The following is a 20,411-nucleotide window of genomic DNA, read 5'->3' on the forward strand; positions in this document are numbered from 1 at the left end:
ATCTGATTCATCACAGTGAGCAGGCGGGTCACTTAGCTCTAAGACCTGGACCCCCGGGCACCTAGAAGTTGAAGAACGGACGGAGTGGGCACTGCAGGGGGGCCATGCTAGGAAGCCAGGGCCCCGGCATAGACAGGGGGTGCCCAGGAATGCTGGAAGAACGAGCTGGAGATGCACCATGAGGGAGTACTGACACCGAGAACTGCCTTTACCATTGTCGTGAGGAACCAAGACATAGCTCACGGACCCGTGGAGAGCTAGACTGTTCCATGCTTAGAAAAACTAATTTAGAAAATGTGTATTCTCGGCATCATAACATTTCCATCTGTGAGTGAAACAGAGCGCTTTCCTTGGGAGCAGCAGCAAGGTTTAGCAATGGCCCAAGGCCCAGACCACTGGGCAGAGGCCCTTTCTGTTGGGAGAAAGAGTCACACTCCCCTGTTATTTGCGACAGCCTCAGGACCCACAGGCTGCCTGAAATGTGCAAACTGCATAATTCAGCATGAAAGTTGCCAACAGTTTTTGGCTTCAGATTTTTAACTGGTTTTCATTTAGCAACAAATTCAATTTTTTTCCCGGGACACTTTGTGTTTTGATGAAGAAAAATTAGGTGACCTTTACTCAACTTGGCAAAAGAGAGGGTGAGCAACAGTGATCCAGAATAGTAATTACAGGGCTTACTAGTCCCATTAAAAATCCCAGAGCAGCCGTTGGCAGTTCCTGCTCACGTGGTTTAAAAAAGAGGAACGTTCTGTCCTTAAGAAATGACTGTCCATACTCATCAAGTCATGAAACGATGCAACCATTAGTGAATTTAGAGACAAAGCTTCTGATGTGGACAAAGGGAGTAGCATTACCCACTGACTGACTTGAACCCGAAAGCTGGGGTTTCATCCCCATTGCTGTGCTACAGGGCTTCCAACACCATCTCTCACAGAAGATGTAATTATCAGGTAGAAGTGCCACGGCTGTAATCAAGTATGTGAATAAACTGTAAATTGACTCAACACATCTCATCATATCCATGACAAACCTGGAACCTTCTGAGGACAGGTAGGGCTACTCAAACCTCCCACCCATCACACTTCCGACAGAAGTGGTGTCCCAGCCTTATGAGACAGTGGCCTCCCAGCCACACATAGGGGTTTAGGAGGTTGTTCACTGCCCTCGCAGAAGGTTCCACTGGACAACAGCATTTTCACAGGCTGAAAACATGGCTGCCCTACTCTTGCCATGGATCTTCCAGCCCAAGGAAGTGACCAAGACAGGGGGCCCCCAGGTCTTTGGTGTGAGCCCGATCTGGAGCCAGAAGGAAACATTCAGCCGTCTTTCAGCATTTGTTCCTCAAGACTCCAATGAGGACATGGCCTGCCACCCTCTGCGTTTGATTCACCAGATGCACAACGGCTGTAAAGGCTGGTTCTCAGCTCAAGTGAGAACTTGGGGCCACCACAAAGGACGGCACAGCTTTCACTCCATTACACACATCTGCCAGAAATGGACTTTTTGGCACCTGGCTTTTCGTGGCCTCTACATTCAGTATGTGGAAGTCCTACCCAGACCTCCTTGCTCTATCCTTTTGTCTATTCTCTTGGCAGTTTCACCTTGAAGAACACACAGCAGGGGCTTTTGCGTTTCTTTTACAACTTCATATTTATAATCCTAATAATAGTATTCTCAACTGCTTGGAAAAGAGGTATGAAGTTTTTTTGTTCACAGGTGGTGAAGCAAGTATTATTAAAACACTGCATCTATCAAGCCCCATGTTCTCAGCAGATAGCATAGCCTTAAACCATATAGTAAGCATTCAGAAAATTATTTTAATGAATAAATGATTAACATGATGTAGAAATAAGGTGGTGAATTAAAATTAGTTTGGGTAAAAGCCTCTGCCACTCGGATAGTGATTGCCGGGAACAAATATATCTGATTCCGCCTTCAAGCACATAGAAGATTTTGACCAGTAAAATTTGAGTAGAAGAATGTTACTTCTAGGGAGGGTTTTTTAACAGCTGGGGCAGGACGCTGTGTCTGTCTTTCCGTCTCCTATGGGTGAAAGCAGTACTCTGGATAGAGGCTGCTCCATCACTCTTGATCTGGATGATGCAGAGAGCTCTAGCAACACATGACAGATGTGTTGTGAGAAAGAGAACCAAACCGTTGCCATTTTAAGTCATTAGGATTTTGAAGTTGTTATGAAGTATAATCTAGTTTGTCCTGATGGACATAGCAACTTAAATTCAATTTTGCAGGTGTGAGTATAGAACCAGTGAGAGAGGGGTAGAGCTTCTGGGTTTGGGGTTTTGTTGGACTCTTAAAGATAGTGTACTTTTAATAAAGAACACATGGTGGTCTCCCCACCCCCTCGTTGGCTCAGCAGTCAACACGGAGAATCTCTTAAGCTAAGCTGGCTGTGACAGTGACAGAAGCAAAGTGATTTAGCAGGACTTATTGTTTCCTGGTATCATTGTTTTGTCTGATGTCAGGTTATTATACGTGTGGGAGAGAAAGGACACTATGTTGGCTTGTACTAAATAGTGGATCGCACTAAATGTATCTTATTATGAGAAAAGCACTGTCACTTACAGCATCAAAAATGCTTATTGAACATTTTGCATATTGTAAAAGAATGAAATGATTTTAATGATTTTCATTGTTTTGTGGAATATGGTTGGTGTTAATTTTACAGGTTCATATACTACAGAAGAGTAGAAAAAAGAAAATTGTAATTACTCAAAACCTGCCACGCAAGATAGCCTTGCTCATATTTTAGTGACCATCCCTCCAAGCATCTCCCTATGCATGGATACTAAGAGGCACACATGTTTTACTTAATGGGACTATGCTATTAAAGTCACATCTATTTAATTGAATGTAATATGCACAATTCTAAGAACTAAGATGCAGGTATAAGCAACCCCTGTCCTGAAGCTTACTAACTGTGAAGATAGATATTCAACAAAAATTTTCAAGAGAAGGTAGGGGGAGTTCCTGTAATGGAATTTAACTTAGCCTAAGGAGCAAGAGATGACTTCTCAGGAAATGATTTTTTATAAAAAGATTTTTTATCTTACACTACAGCACATCAAATAACTACATTATAATTTTCAGTAGTGTCATAATATTTCATTATATGAAATTATGTATGTATTATAATTTATTTGCAAGTCCTTATTAGTAGGTATTCAGTTTATCTCTTTTTAAATCTCTTATTTATATACAGTGTTACAAAGAAGTTCTTTTATATGTATTTTTTTTTACCTTTATGTTTTCTCAGGATAAAGACAGAGAAATGAGAGCATCGGATCAGAAGTTCTATAAAAGATTTTATATTTGTGTTTTATATGTATATACATATTATTATATATAATATAGTTAAATTATATAACTACATATATTACATATACATATAAATGTGTATACACATCACAGACAGCAGTTACAGATATTGTTGTATTGCCCACAGAAATATATTAGTTTATAGTATCATTACCAATGCTTAGGAGTGTCAAGTCCCCAAATCCTTGAAAATTCAAGAAATGTAAATTGTTAAATCATTTTGTAAGCTTTTACCAACATTTTAAGTGGAAAAACTTTCATTTTCTTTGCATTTCTTTAATCATCATGAGGATAACATTGAATATAGTGAGAAGTATATAGACTCCCTAATCAGACACATGTGAGTTGGAGATTACCTCACATTAATTCAGGAGCCTTCTGCATTAATGAAGTTTTTCGGGGTGCAGTGCATGGAGCATGCTGAGACATCCTCTTTATGGTAAAGTACAAATTATTGCATCTTGAACCCTTTGCCACAAAGAAAGAGGTACAGTGTTTAGCAGTCCTCTTTCAAATTGCAATGTAGCATACATCACACTTGGGAATAATGTTTTAATCCATTTGTCAGGTGACTCAGAAGGATGTTAGTTTTGAGTATGCCCAAAGCAAGAAAAGGTTACATGACATGTCTTCTTGCAGCTTGGGCCATACGATCCAGCAGAGACACAGCGTGCTCTGTAGAGCCTCCAGCAATTCGCACTAGGAAATATTCGGAGCAGACTCCTAGAATTCTAAAACAAATCATGTCTCTGCAACAGATATTAGGCACCATTTGCTAATAAACAGCTTTGGGCCCTAATAGAGAATGAGAGCCTGACCACGGGGCAGCAGTGACTATGTGACCAGAACTTTTTGTCATGACCTAGGTATTTTCAGATCTAAAGCAGCCACACTCCATTGTACAGAGGAAACAGAACATCCAGCACTGAGCCTGAGAAGGTCAAGAAGGTGCATGTAAAGGGCATAAACAAATGCTTCAACACTCCCAAGAGTCCACGGACTCTGCTCCCTCAGCTCTGGGGCCCACACGGTGATGCGGATCCTCTACAACTAGTTGAAAAAGGAGGGAAATCTCAGGCTTAGAGATGGCTTGGCATAATGCCACAAATGAACTGCTGTCACACTACAGCTGCACTCAGGGAAGTCTCTCAAAAATAGTGGTGAAGAGAAACTCCCCGGTGTGCAAAACGCTAAGGTCTACATTTGTGATTTCATTTGCGTGAAAGAAGTGGCCTGAGATAACAGCTCTCATGGACTCTTGCTTTGTTGACAAGTGGCTTCAGTGGTTGGTCCAGAGTCTGGAAGAAGCAAAAAAAAAAAAAAAAAAATTAAAATATGAGATAAATAACCCTGGGGAAGAGTGCTGTGATTGGGCTTCTGGGAGTGGACCCAAGAAGCAGTAGTTCTCCTAGGAGAAGTCCTGAAGGTTTGGAGAGGAAGGAGCTAAAGAGGAGAATTTGTATTCTCAGCAGCCTTCCTTATGCATAGGGCTTTGGGCACTGACCTGAATTTTCTTATTGACTCAGGGTTGACTGATTCGGAAGAGATGTGGCAGCATTCTCTCAAAGCAACACTGCAGAGAGGAAAGAAGAGAGTTGAAGAGTTCTCCAGTACCTGGTTTTTACCTCTTCCCCAGGCTTCCGCCTCCAGGGCAGTCTCCCCAGGGGTGTCTAAAGATCTTAAGTTAGTCCCCAAGGCCACTTTCCTTGTGGTTTTTGTGATTGCTATACGGTTGATTCTGGAGCAAAGAGCAGAGCCTGGTTCACGATCTACCTTAATTGCTGTTTTCAGCTTCCTCAACAGTGGGATTGGGGTGAAACAAAGTGCATACAACAAAGAAATGTTGGAGCAAACAGAGAAGACAAAGGAAGCTGGGAGGGCTTTGGGGAAAAGAAAAGGATGTTGAAAGGAGGGAGAAAATATATATAGTTCCAGGACTTTTCATGTATTTGTGGTTCAAGTTCAAGTCATTGCCTGACTTCATTGGAACAAATTAGGTCCATTTTCCCAAACCCAGTCTCCATGGTCATATGAATGACAAGTAATCACCGGATCATTTCTTCTACAACCACTGGGGCATTAATCTTGAAATCCTAGGCTAGACTCAGAAATGTGTGAAATAGTGGGGGAGGGGAGGTTCTCTGCCCAATTTCAAGGTCTGAGATTTCCCAAAAGGTACAGAATACACTCCTTCTATTATTCCCATGACTTGAAGCTGATATTTTCAGGTTTTTTTTTTTTTTTTTTTGATAAGTAGAGCCCTGGCTGTTGTCATAAAATTAGATATTTCAAATATTTTGCTTTTCTCTTTTTCCTCCCCTATATGTAGTCATGGAGGCTCACACCAGGCAAGTGTTTTGATTTCACTGTCAGTGTGTAGGATTTCATTGTTGTCATTGCTGTGTTTATCACATTCCACCCGGTTATGGGCCATTAGCATTCCACCAAAAAATATAAATTCTGAAATGCAAGGTAATTCAGTGGGCTAGATATCCTAGAAGCCCCCATCCCCACCCCAGCGTACGGGGGAGGCCTCTCTCATCTGGCCAGACCTAGCAGCTGAAATTCACCCCTGGGGCTTCTCAGTCCTGTCAATCACAGCATCCCGCTGTGAACACCATGCAGCCATTCCTCTCACACTGGCTCTCCGGCTGGCAGAACAAGTAACCACATGGGCTCTGGTCCACACTGCTAAGGCCCATGACATTCCTGGAGATAGCAATGAATCAGTGCACGTCACCACTACAGCATCTCTGTTCTGCCCAGAGTCCTTCATCCCAGAGGGTTCCCAAATATTTTGCAAGCTGATACTTTGTCCAAGCTGTGCATAAGCCTCTTGCTTCATCCGCCACTGGAACCCATGCACAGCACCTCGGTGGTGGAATGTAGCAGCTGTTCTGCAGCCGCACCACAATCCCAGGGACCTCAGTTTGGGACAGGAAGCCAAGAGGAATACCATAGCCAATTGAGAGGACAGGAGGGAATTTCAGGAGGTAAAATTCACTAAGCCAAACTTGGAAGCTGGCCAGGACACCTGGTCACCACCCTTCCTCTCCCCAGAAAACATGGGTCCTTATGACCACCAACAGCCTGACTCTAAGCTCCACTCACCCCGGACACTAAGCAGTGCCCTCCTAAGACTAGCTCTACACTCTAACACAAGAGAATAACAGTAAAATATTGTAAAAACTAAAACTCGTCTCACACCTGCTGAGCTCAGCTAATGTCACCCCAGAAGGCACAGAAACATCAGCAAGGTACAGTGAAGGTATGAAAAATGACCAGAGGGTCTAGTCTTACTTCCCTCATAACATTAGAGAGATACTCAGACCTAGGGAAGTATCCATTGTTTGGAGCTGCAAATATGAATCATAGCCAGAGAGGGGGTTTAGGGCTGTGATGTCAAACAGAACTTGGACGACTGCTTAAGTGAGGTGTAAGTAATCACCACACCAGTGGTTTTACCCCAGAGCAATGAGATACATCTGCAGGAATGAGCTGTTTCAAGAAGCACTTAATTAAACAACAGCAAAAGCACTAAACGGCAACGACTCCTCCCCAGCACCCCCGACTAGTCCTGTAATAATGGCGATGATGATACTTAGCGATGTCACTGTGTGTGAGGTCCTTTAGCAGGCACTTGAATTCTCATGTCGTCTTTCCAGCCACTCGCTGAGATAGGTACTGTCCTTACGCCCATTTTACATGAGCGTAAACTGAAGAATAAAGGGGTGAAGTAATTTGTCCATTTTACATGAGAGTAAACTGAAGAATAAAGGGGTGAAGTAATTTGTCCAGGATCACACAGTCACTGGGGCACCAGGACATGACCTGAGGCAGTCCACCCACTGTTGGACTGTTGTCACTATACCCCTATACTGCACTGTACCCACCCCCCCATATTGATAAAGAGGAGAGCCAGGAGACATCACAAGAGCCTCACCACACTCTGTGGCCCCAGAGAGCTACCATGTACAGAACACAAAGGATGAAACCAATTTTAATTGACAACCTAGAGGGTCATTTATTCCTTCCACAAGCATTTATTGAACAACATCCACCAAGTACTTGATGTAAGAGACAGTGGGGGAGAAGAGAGAGAAGGTTCTGGGTTTGCTGGCCCTTGCAGGTTAGTGGACAGCCGCTTTCCTCTGAGGAGCTTTTGAAGTGAACTTACCGTAATAGAGAAAGCAGTTTCTAGAATGGAATTTACAACTTTGTTTTGAAGTGTCTCCTCAGTTGTGCACTTGGGAACCACGAGTTTACTTTTATCTCAAAGTTTTTTATGATATCATTTATCTACTACTTTAAAAAACTTCTTCGAGGGACATAAAGAGTAACATTTCAGAAAAGTGCTTGAAGAGCATATGCTGACTTAGGTGGGACCAATATAATTTATATAGAAGCATGCCTAATTAGCCTGACAAGTTTGCTACTTCTTCCAAATAACATTTACCTTTTGTAGTGGTTAATTTTATAATTTACCATAATATTTTCAAGTTGGCTGTGCCATCATACCCGGATATTTGGTCGAATGTTTTTGTAGATGTCTGTGAAAGTATTTTTAAATGATACTAACATTGAAATGAATATCCTTTGAGTAAAGCAGATCACCCTCCATGAAATGGGAAGGCATCTTTCAGTTAGTTGAAGGCAAACTAGAGGATGACTGACTTCCACCAAGAAGGAGGTTTTCCAGCAGACTGCCTATGAACTTGAGCCACCCCGTAAACTTTTCCCTGTGTCTTCAGCTTGCTGGCCTACCTTGTGTATTCTGAAATTGCCAGCCTCTATAATGCTGTAAGGCAGTTTCTTAAAATAAATCTCTTCGTCTCGCTTTAACTCTTTATCTGCCTTTCTGTCTGTCTGCCTCTCTGTCTCCCCACCCCCCACCTTCCGCTTCTCTGTCTACACACACACACACACACACACACACACACACACACACACACACACACACACACACACACACACACACACACACACACACACACTGGTTCTGTTTCTCTGGAGAGGCTTGACTCATAGCCCTGTTAACAGCCACTAACTGTTGTGCTCCTTTCCACCTCTTCCCCAAAAAGCCTTTGTGAGAATTTCAGGCAGCAGAGCAAGCTGACCAAGGACCCATCTTCAGTTAGGAAGCCTTCCTGGGTGACTCTGAAATGACTTAATTTAGGCTACTGCGAAATTCCACCAGCTCAGCCTTGCAGTCCTCTGCGGCTAGGTCGAGGCAGACGGAAGTGTGAGAAACAACTGAGGGAATCACTCATTTCAGCAAGTCCCCTGGTGAATGGAAATCTTAAGTCCTTTTCCCAAGCTGCAAGAGTATAAGGAAGTGGGTCCAAATACAACTGCACAGCTAGAAGTTTAGGCCTGGGAGTTGGGGAATGGGCTTGATATCGGGCCACAAGGCGAACTTTTGAAGGCACCATGAGGTGACACAGCCCGGAAGAAGTGTCGAGTTTAGGCTGAGAGCTGGCTTTGCCAGGTGACCTGGGAGGGTCTCAGTCTCTGAGAGTATGAAGACAAGACCTTCTTCTATTGGCAGCTTGCTTCTCTTATTTCCAGCCAGTGGTTTTTAAACTGACACCCTCACACTTTAACAGCTGTGCGGACAGTTGACTTTAAGGGAATGTGAGTGCATGCTAAAAGGTGATTTAGGAGTTACTGCAGTCGCCTAGGCAAGAAGTGATGGTGGCTTCAGACTGGGCTATAGTGTTTGAGGTGAAGGGCGGATGGAGTCAGGACATCTTTGGAAGGTAAAGCAGTCATACTTGCTGATAGATTAGAAATGGAATGTGAGAGGGAAATAGGAATTAAGTGTGACTGCTGGGTTCAGGGCCTGTGTGGGTTAACAATGCTGTTTATTTAGATGAGGAGCACTGAGAGATAAAGAGTTTTGACGGAAAAACCAAGAATGCTGTTTCGAACATGTCATTTTGAAATATCTATTAGGGAATTCCTGTTGTGGAGCAGCAGAAACGAGTCTGACTAGGAACCATGAGGTTTTGTTTCAATCCCTGACCTCTCTCAGTGGGTTAAGGATCTGGCATTGCCATGAGCTGTGGTGTAGGTCACAGATGCGGCTTGGATCCTGCGTTGCTGTGGCTGTGGCGTAGGCCGGCAGCTGTCGCTTGAATTTGACCCTTAGCCTGGGAACCTCCATATGCCGCGGGTATAGCCCTAAAAAGCAAAAAAAAAAAAAAAGGTAAGAAATAAGAAATACCTATTAGAAGTGAAAATATCAAACAGCAAATGTATATAGTTTTAAGCCCAGGGAAGAGGTCAGGACCGGAGGGATGAAGTTAGAAATTCTTAGTTTACAACTGTCACTCAAAATCATGGACTTGATCACCTAATGTTCTCAGTATTAGTTGCACATTAAAATGCTCTGAAGACACTTGAAGAACTGTGGTCACCCTGGGGCCCATCCAGAGTCAGTAAATCAGAGTCTCTGATCTAAGGCACTGTTTCCATTACTTGTTACTTGTTTAAGTTCTATCCATTATTCTAATGAGTAACCGCAGCTAAGAACCACTGAATAAAAGTAGAGAAGGAAGGTAATGGGCCCAAATATGTTTGGAGCAAGGGGTGCAGCCTTATAAGAATAAGAGTAGAGATTCTCAAGGTGAAAATTTGAAATTCTATTTGACACTAACAAACTCAGAGAATATTTAACAAATGGAATATTCTAGACTTTGTTCTTTCTTCTCAGACTTCTCTGCAGACTCCTTTGCCTCTGACTTTAGAATAACTGTTTTCCCCCTTGCTCTGCCCTCTACCCTCTTCTATTCACACTACAGACGGTCCCTGGCATGGGCATCTGTACTATTTCAAATACCAAAAGCAGGCTAATGTTACCAAATCCAAGTCTCTAGGCCAAATTTTCCCCCCATCTTCGGAATTACATGTTCAACTGCTGCTAGACTTTCCTATCTGAAAGTCCTCCAGGTCCTCATACTAACCAATCAAGACTGATAAAAGAAAGAAGGTAGCCTTTTCCCTCGAACCTCCTTTCTTCTGCCGTGGCTCTGGCATCCAGGGATCCAGCAGAGACAGACATGTGGAAATCAGCTTGGATCCCTTCCTCTCTCTCACCTGCTTTGCTCAACTCCAAAGTTGTATTTATCCTTCTCTCAACTCTCTCTCTCTTTCTTTCTTTCTTTTTTTGTATCCTCTTTTAAATTTATTAGGAATTTTCTTGATAATTTATAAGAAAAACCACATTTTATATTTAATTTTTCTCTTTAAAATGCTTACATAACTTTCAATATTAGAAAAATAAATGATCATTTATTTCATTGATTTGGGTGAAAACTTAAAATATTATTGATTGCCTCCCCCTTTCCATTCTTCTTTTTTTTATTTATTAAAGTGTAGTCGATGTACAATGTTGTGCCAATTTCTGATACACAGCAAAGTGACCCAATCATACATATGTATATACATCGTTTTTTTCTCATATTACCTTCCATCTTTTTCTACCCCAAGATTGGATGTAATTCCCTGTGCTATACAGTAGGATCTCTTTGCTTATCCATTTTAAATGTAATAGTTTGCATCTGCCAACCCCAAACTCCCCATCCATCCCACCCCCTCCCCTCCCCCCTTGGCAACCGTGTCTGTGAGTCTGTTCCTCTCTGTAGATAGGTTCATTTGTGCCATATTTTATATTCCATATATAAGTGATATCATATGGTATAGGTCTTTTGTCTTTCTGGTTTACTTCACCTAGTATGAGAATCTCTAGTTGCATCCTTGTTGCTGCAGATGGCATTATTTCATTCTTTGTTATGGCTTGGTAGTGTTCCATAACTTCTTAATCCATTATTCTTATATAAAATGTTTTCTCTGCCTTCAGTTCTCTCTTTTCTGTCCTTGAGTTCAAGTCCTTGTCATTTCTCCCTTATTTATCACTCTTGCCTCAACCTTGTCCTGCTTTGCTCCTTCCTTGACAAGATTATACCTCAAAATAAAAATCTGATACCCTGATCAAAACCATTCAGTCACACCCCCTTCCCTAAAAGACTACATCTAAAGTCCTCAATATACCATCCTTTTCCCCTTGTCTTTCCTCTGGATCCCTGGTTTTTCATCATTCCGCTGCCTTCTCTAGACACACACCGTCTGCCTCAGACAGTGAGTTACTTGCAGTCCTCCAGGGATGCCCTGACTCTGTCACATCTCTCCAGACTTGGCAGGTAGTTTCCTTTGCCCAAATGGCCTCCTGCCTTTCTACCTCCAGTCAAGTTCTATTCAGGTTTTATGATCAGCTAACCTTTCAGACTCATCCACGGACCTCCTTCTCCTAACTTGCCATTATACATTTTATGGATCTCCATCAAATAACTACCCTTTACTGTGTATATTATTGCTTTATTCTTTTCCTCTTAAAGAGGGACTCCAAATTTTATAAGCTTCAGACCCCACAGAACTTGACAAGATCCCTGTCTTTTTCTTCTTTGTACTCAAACCGGCTGACATAGTATCTTGTGGTATTAGATGCGTAGTACCTATTCAATGAGTGTTCAATGAATTAATCAAATTAAAATTTTCATTTTATTGGAAGAGACAACTCAAGCCTAGTAAAAACATGGGCTTTGGGAGAGTTTTCTTGTGGTACAGCAGGTTAAGGATCTGGCATTGTCTGTGTTGTCGCTGCTGTAGTTTGCATTGCTGCTATGGCATGAGTTTGATCCCTGGCCTGGAAACTTCTACAAGCTGTGGACCTGGCAAGAACAAAAAAACAAAAATAAAAAAAAAACCAAAGCAAACAAAAAACAAACAAATATGGGCTTTGGAACTAGAGAAATATGAATTTGGGTCAGGGCTCTGCCATTCCCTAGCTATGTGATTTTGAGAAATTTTATTAGCCTTCCACGTACTTAACTCATAGACATACTCTTGGCTCGTAATTATATTTAGAGTTAAAAATGAGAAAGATAGAACGTTGCTTGCCTTGAAAAGTTAATGAACACTAACTGGTAATTGCAATAAGCTTAGAAATTAATAGAAAATTGTGGGTAAGATCTCAATCCATGTAGGCTTTTTTCCTGTGTCTGCCAAGGCATGCTCTGCATCTCAAATGGGTGATTGTATTTAGTGGCAATTAGAATTTATTCTGTCCTTAATTGGGTTTGTTCCATTTCTACCACAAGTAATATTTCAGTGAAATACAATGTTCAAACAAAGTATTTTCCCGGAACCTAGCAGCTTTACTTGCCTAATATGTTCAGGGCTGGTTATTTGCTACCAAAGGCTCCAGAGAGAATCTGCGTGCTGGTTATTTGCTACCAAAGGCTCCAGAGAGAATCTGCGTGGAGTAACTGAAGAAAACAGAGCTTCCCATCATTTGTGGTTACAGGTGTGCTGACACATTATCATTTTCTAAGTGTGTCTTGGTATGAACAGCAGTGGGAAGCACTGGTGTAGATAGAGGCCTCATTTACATGGGTTAGTGGCTAGGTTTGCACATTTCTATTCAATTTTATTTAGCTCTTTAGTGTACCTATTGCCAAGCTGTGTGTGAATGGTTGGCTTCAATGGGAATCTGATTTTTTTAAGCTTCTAAACTAGTCCTGTTCTAATTCTCATTGCTACTAAATACAGTCCTCCATTTGACATGCAGGGCAGCTCTGTTCCTTGTATTCCTGCCTTCATCTTCTAGATACACTCATTGCTATCAAACCAGTTTTTCTTGAATGCCGTATCTTTTAAGTATTGAGCTGCCAGTACCCTCATCCCTGCCTAAATGTGCTAATTTATAGAATTTAGATAGTCTTCACCTGTATTTGTCCCACAGGAAGTAATTTTTGCCATAGTCCATCCTCAAGGAAGAATCCAAGAAAATTTTCTCCTCACATCATTCATCTGTTTTTTTTTTTTGTTTGTTTTTGTTTTTTTGTCATACCAGAAATCAGACCAAGGAAGAATCTTATTTTAGAATTCACCCATGTATATGGTTTCCATACATTCCCCGTATGTCCAATAATTATTCCACAAGTTATTTAGAATGCCACTATGTGTCAGGCCCTGTAGTCGTACTGCAGTACTGCACAGGGCCTGACACATAGTGGCATTCACAGAGAGTCATCTCATGATCCTGCCCTGAGAAATGTTTAAATTATTGAAGCTATAGACATGTATGAAAATAACTATATTGCACTGGAAAAACAGACACTTGAGTTACTGGTGCTAATGATTTCCTCCAAGATCTTCATAAACGGAAGGTGTATTTTTTACAAGTGGGATTACTGCTGCCAATATTTATTTTCACTCTCCAGGTGGGATAGTCCCAGCCAGGGGAAGGGGATACCAAGGAAATAGCCAGAGCAGGTGTATCTGATAAAACCACCTCATCAACCCTACTCTCTCAACTAAAAGATATTGCTGTTTCCCAAATCCTTTGTTTATGAAACATGTATTCTTATCTTAAAAGGTCCTACCTGTTGTCCCAGTTGACCTGCATCCTGTCTCTCTTGTCCCCAACTCTACCTCATATTGTCAAGCTGCTCCTGCTTTGTCTTGATTATACTTCTTTTTTTTTTTTTAAGCATTTATTATCTCACACAGTTTTTGTAGGTCAGGAGTGCCTGGGCTGGGTGTTTCTGGCTATGGTTCTCATCGAGCTATAGTCAAGATGTCACTTGGGGTTGCAATCATGTGACGATTTGACTGGGGCTGGCAAATCGGTGCTGGCTATTGGCAAGAGACTTCAGTTCCTTGCCACGTGGGTCTCTCCACAGAGCTGCTTGAGTGTCCTCATAACATGGCAGTTGGTTTTCCCCTGAGCAAGTAATCTAAGAGGAGTTAAGTGGAAGCTGCAATACCTTTTTTTTTTTTGTCTTTTTGCTAATTCTTGGGCCGCTCCCTCAGCATATGGAGGTTCCCAGGCTAGGGGTCTAATCAGAGCTGTAGCTGCTGGCCTTCAGCAGAGCCACAGCAATGCGGAATCCGAGCTATGTCTGCAACCTACACCATAGCTCACGGCAACGCTTGGGTCCTTAACCCACTGAGCAAGGACAGGGTTTGAACCCGCAACCTCATGGTTCCTAGTCGGATTCATTAATCACTGAGCCACGACGGGAACTCCGATTATACTTCTATTACAGCACTTACTGCATAGTTTTATAGACATACGGTCATGGGTCAGCTACAGGAGCAAGGTGTATTAGACTTGGTCCCAAAGGTAGGATTTCTCCCTTCTGTGCCTAAAGTGTGTATGCATTCGTTTATTGAAAGGCTTAAATAAAATATTCTCTGTGAATTAACTCAGCTTTAACTCACTTTCAATTGACATCTCCAACGGACCCTTCCAGAAAGGTGCAAGGAGCCCCATGGATCTGCTTAGATTCGTTGCAACTTAAGTGAAAATATTAACCTTTTGTGCTGCCTGCTTTGGGGGTTCCATCTAAACTATACACAGTAAGCTAGAAAGATTGAAAGTAAGCTAGAAATTATTGAAACATATTCCCTGTTCCTTTGTGACTATGCCAGTTGCTCTTTTGAAAAAGAAAAGTTAGCTGTCAAAATGCTGTAGCAGCATGAACATTTTTACTTCAGAGAACTCTGACAAAATAGCACAAGCCAAAAAGGTGGAACTGATTTTAGACTCTATTTACCATATCAAAGAGATTTTCTGCTCCTTGAAAAGCATCACACCAAAAATATTTTAGATTCATCAACTAAAGGCTTAGGACACCATAGTGTGTGGTGGCTATGTTTTCATGGCCAGGTGTATCTTGAGAATTTATGGGTCAGAAAGTTGGAAAAGATGCAAAAGAGAGAACTCCAATCTTAAATGATGGACACAAAGTACTTTTCATATTGAATCTCCATTCATAGTATGCAGACTAGGTCGATTGGATGATCTGGTGAAATAAATCAGAGTCCATGTGTTCTGACAAAAGAGTAAGATGCTATTACTCCCACAGCAGTTTTCACAGGACTCCAGTTGGAACCCACACAAAATCATTCAGTCAGGCAAATCCTAGCTTAGTGAATGTATGCAGTGTTAATAATTTTTTGACATTTATAGAGATCCTGTGATATTCTGTCCAGTGTACTCAGGAAAAATGTGCATGGAGGAAAATAATTGAGTCAATAGGCAAAAAAAGCAGACAATTTGACATGACAGCAGAGATGCTAGAGCAGAGTTAGGGACTGATACAGAAGGAGTACAGAGGGAAGAGACAACTAACTTCAAAGGCCCATGGAAAACTTTCAAAGGTGATGTTTCTTGAAAGAAAAAAATTGAATTTTTCCAGGCAGATGAAGGGACATGAAAAAAGACTGGTATAAATTTCTCGTTGCCTATAGCATAGAAGTGATGGCAGATGCAACAGGAGAGATTTTAAGTTAAACCACAGGCATAGCTTCTATTCCACCATTTTTGGCTTATAATGCTTGAATTCTGAGAAGAATCTGGTAGAGCCTTGCTATAGAAAAGTTAGGCTTTATCTTATGGAAAATTGGGTGCAAAGTGAAGCTTTAAGTCAGAATGACATGCATGGAATTGTTTCGAAGATTAACTCTGGAAGAGATATAGAGTAGATACTAAAGTAGGAGAAAAGTGAAGCCAGAAAAGCCAGTGAGGAGGCTGTACAAACAGCCCAGGCATGAGGTCGTGACAGTCTAAAGGGCAGGAAAGAGACAGAGAGTGGCCTGATGGGGCTCAAGTAACTGTCCTTTCCTCTGTTCTGTTTTGTATTACTTTTGTATTACGGGGAACTACTTCCTATCCTGGTCTCATTTGTTGACTAGCTTCCATGTGATCATCTTGTTGAAGAAGAAATACTGGAGGAAAACTGAAGATGAGAGGAAGAGAAAGCCAGGGTTGTCCCAGTGTCCTTCTAGCTCTAGGAGCAATAGTAGCTTCCTGCTCTTGTTAAATGTCCCTTCTCAGCCCTTCCAGTACCCACTTAAAGCAATTTCCTAAATTGTCATCTGTCTGTTTAGATACAACTGAATGGTGTCTATTCTCCTGACTGGACACTAAGAGATTTAATACAATTGAGAGTGTCAGTACAAAGGAGAATGTACAAGAATTAATGACCATGGACATGGAGACAAAAGAGAGAGTGGTCATGAGGACAGCTCTGACCCTTTGAAGTCATGAGACCCAGTAAGAAAAATAATACCAGCAACTATTCACTGAGAGTTAGAATGTTCCAGGAACCACTCTAACTGCTCCACATATAGTAACCCATTTAATTCTAACAACCATGCTATTAGATAGAAACATAATGTTGTGTAATTTTACAGATCAGAAAAAACAAAGCCCAGAGTGTTTAAGTAACGCATCCACAGTCACAAATTAGTAAATGACAGAGAGCCAAAGGCCAATAACCTAGAGAGAGGATGGAGGAGAAGGATGAGACAATGAGCTCATAGGGCATGTGGTGTGCAAGGTACTTGCTATTCATTCAAGGCTAGATGTTCTGCAGTTGGAAATATAGTCTGTAGTTTAGGAGACAGATTAAAGCTGGAGGTGTCAGTCGTTGTATAAATATTGAAGCTACAGAATGTCAGGTAGAAAAAGATGGGGGAAGAAAGGTTTAAAAGCTTAGTAGTGAATGTTATTGAATAAGTTGAGGCAGATGAATTGACCCATTCTTTCAAATGTAGAGGCAATGGACAAAATGACTGCCAGTAAGGTGCTTCCCAAATTACCATCCTACACTGCTATGATATAATCCCCCAATTTCCCTGTTGCATCACTAACTTGTCATCACGTAGTCAATTAGAATGGAAGTTTCTTGGCAGCCCTGACTGTCTGTGTTTCAAACAGTCCATCAAACAACAAGTATTTACTGAGCTCTTGGTAAATGGCTAGCTATATGTTAAGTCCTGCAGGGGGTTGAAGAGAAACCACTGTGCTCTCTCTTCCCTGAAGTACTTCCCACAAGCAGATACATCACATATTCTGCACTGCCATCCTGTGACTTCACTGGGAGCACGTACCCACCGAGAGAGGCTCAGTCAATATTCGGAGAATAGGGTGTTTAATGACAAGGAGGTGATTGAAATTTTCACATTAAAAAAAAATCTCAGTTTGATATTAATTTAGGGCACTTTAAAGATGTCTAACATTTCCCATACAGCTCTTATGGAACTTCTTTGTTGCAAAATAATGTAAGTCATAGGAGGAAGTCACATATTTAACATTTTTTGAGCATTCCCCACATTAAGACGATGGGATAAATTCTAAGGACACAAAAAGGGGTAAAGCTTAGTCCCCTGAGAATGACATAACACAAAAGTAATGATTATAAAGCAGTGTATAAAGGGCTGCAAGGGGGCTGCTCATTGGCTACTTCCAGAGGGGCTCAAAAGACCAGCTGGGAAGGGGTATTAGGATGTACCTACAAGAGACGAATAAGCTGGAGCCAAGTCTTAGGAGACAAGTCAGGATTAACTGGAGAGAGGGGGAGGCCTCCTCGACAGCAGCAGGCGTACCCGATGGCATGGTGGTGTCATAGCACTTGGGATGTTCAGGGGTTTTAAGTGGGAACAGCTAGAAAGAAAGGAGTGTGCACAGATGCAGTTCGTGGTAAGTCTGGAAGGTTATGGAGAGATCAGAGCCATTGGTCATAGGGAGGGGCTTTCATTCTAACCCCCCAGCAGGGAGAGGATTCACTGCAGGATTTTAATTGGGGAGTGAAACGATTACATCTATGTCTAAATAAAGTCAAATCAGTAGTATACGGAGAATATATTTGCTGGTGGTTGTGAGGAGTGGGACGGAGTGGAATGTGAGGCTGAGACAGCACTTGGGAGGCAATTGCAGAAACGCAGGCAAGAAATTATGAGGGTAACTAATGTCTTTCTCAAGTAGGCCAAGAAGCCTGTTCGCTGTGACCTTTGGTTGGGATGTGTAAACAGAAGGAATTTATTTTCTCTATCTTTCTTTTTTAATGGTTATTATTTAATGTAGGTTATAACCCTTCCTGGAACAGTTCACTAAGACCCCCGGAAAGAGGCAGCCATTAAAATTAAGCTGAGTGAGATGGAAAGTGAGGCTGTAAAAACTCCACCGCAGCCACCTGGAAACAGAAAATGTTAGGTTTGTGAGTCCTGGCAGGCTTCATGGGAAGGAACCCTGTACTTTCAGTAAAAAAAGAAGACCCATGAGCTGAATTCTTTGGATTTGGAGTTTTCAGTTTTCAGCCTTAAAATGAGATGAGTGAGGAGAGGATGGCAAGGGACAACATCTGTCTTTCCTAATTCCAAGTGTATAAACTTTAAAATTCCTTTGCATTCAGTAAAAGCAATGAATGGTAATGGAGTTGAGGAGAAATTTTCAAAGCCGATGGTGTTAAAATATAATTTTTGCAAAGGTAAACTCGGGACTGTTAGGCAAATATAAAATGATCATATGTCAAGGATTTTAGTCAACTCAGTAGTTAATGGGGGAATCAGTAAAACCATAAAATTGATCTTATGCTTATTTGAGAATCTGAGTAGGTATAGGCAACTTAATAAATTGATGGGTTAGATACAAAGCTAGTTAATGTCCAAAAGGTCTGTAAACCTTTTAGTGAAGTGTTCTACCAGGCAGTAATTATTTGCATCTCTACTAGACAAAAATGTTCATGGTAACCCTTGTCCCTAAAGAGTTGTGAAACAGACAGTCAATAGAAAGCCACACTCAGAACTTTCCTGAAACAACAATCTGGAATTAGAGGCCTGTCTCAATCATTGGAAAAGTTTTCTGACAACAAATAGAGCTTTTGGTGAGAATGGAACTTTATTTCTAGAATGCAAGAAACTATCAAGAATAACAGAGTCAGTTTTGAACATAAAAAGCACATGATAGCCCAGTAGAAAAATGTACTAAGCATGTGAACTGACAGGTCAAAAAGAAGAAATAAAAATGACAAACAGACATACTGAAAATAAAAGTATTCACTCTCACAAGGATTTTTAAGAAATGCTGTTTGAAACAATAAGGAATCAGTTTCCCCCACCAAGTTAATAAAAGGAGGCTTAGATGATGATATCCAGTGTTAACAATACTATAGGGAAATAAACACTTCCATAATCAGCATATGGGGGTATAAACCCAGAGCAGCTCTCTGGCTCATACTCCAGTCCTTAAGATACTTGTCCATTGTAGATTATATTTAATGTACCCACTTAAGAGCAGAAAAATGGCAAGGATAGAAAACAGGGAAACTCACCTCTGCGCTAGAACCAGCAGTACTCCTCCCAAGTCTAGTAAGGTGGAATGGCTCCCAGAGCCTCCACAGTTGGCTACCGATAATGAAAAATCTTCCAGCTGAACCACTCCAGGGGAGCCACTGTTGAAAATGACCACAGAAAGGAAAAGATGTGACATACCTGGGAATCAGGAAGCCAGTACTATTGCTACTTTCCTCCCTTCCCATCACATCTTCTCTCTCTCTCTCTCTCTGTCTTTCTCTCCCCCCATCTCATTCATGGACACACATAACAATAGTCACACTCTCCTAACAATTCTTGTCTAGCTAAAAAATAAATCTGTTAAACTCATTCTCTCACATGATGTTTTCCTGACTTTTCGTGTTACTTCTTGCAAAGTTGTTTGCATTTCAAGAGAAAGTTTCTATTTAACCCATATTTGAACAACATGCTGCACAAATCTGTGCTGATAGAATTCTAGACTTTCTTTGGATGGGGAAGAAAAAATCCAGACTGACAGAGGGAATAAATGCTTTGAAGGGGCCAAGTGCATAAGTGATGTATTTTCAGAAAATACAGGGTACAGTAGAAGAATGCAAAAGCAAAAACAAACAAAAAAATGAAAATCTTCACTCCCTGACAAAACTGTGAAAGAAGTTGTTACCACAGGCAAAGCCAATCAGTTAAGCATAGCCCCAGGGAGGAACTTACTGTTTCCTGTGTTGAGGACTGAGAATACCTAGTTGAGTAAGATGTGGTCCTTTGAACTCAGAATGCTATGAAATCTGAAAGTGTCAGTGAATTTAAATAATAGTAGAAACATAACAAAGATGCCACTTACGAAGTGCTTACTATGTTCTGAATACTATTTATAAATATGAACTCATTCCTAGCTTGGACTAAAGAGAAAC

This window comes from Phacochoerus africanus, chromosome 6 (assembly GCF_016906955.1).
Source record: "Phacochoerus africanus isolate WHEZ1 chromosome 6, ROS_Pafr_v1, whole genome shotgun sequence".
Taxonomy (NCBI): Eukaryota; Metazoa; Chordata; class Mammalia; order Artiodactyla; family Suidae; genus Phacochoerus; species Phacochoerus africanus.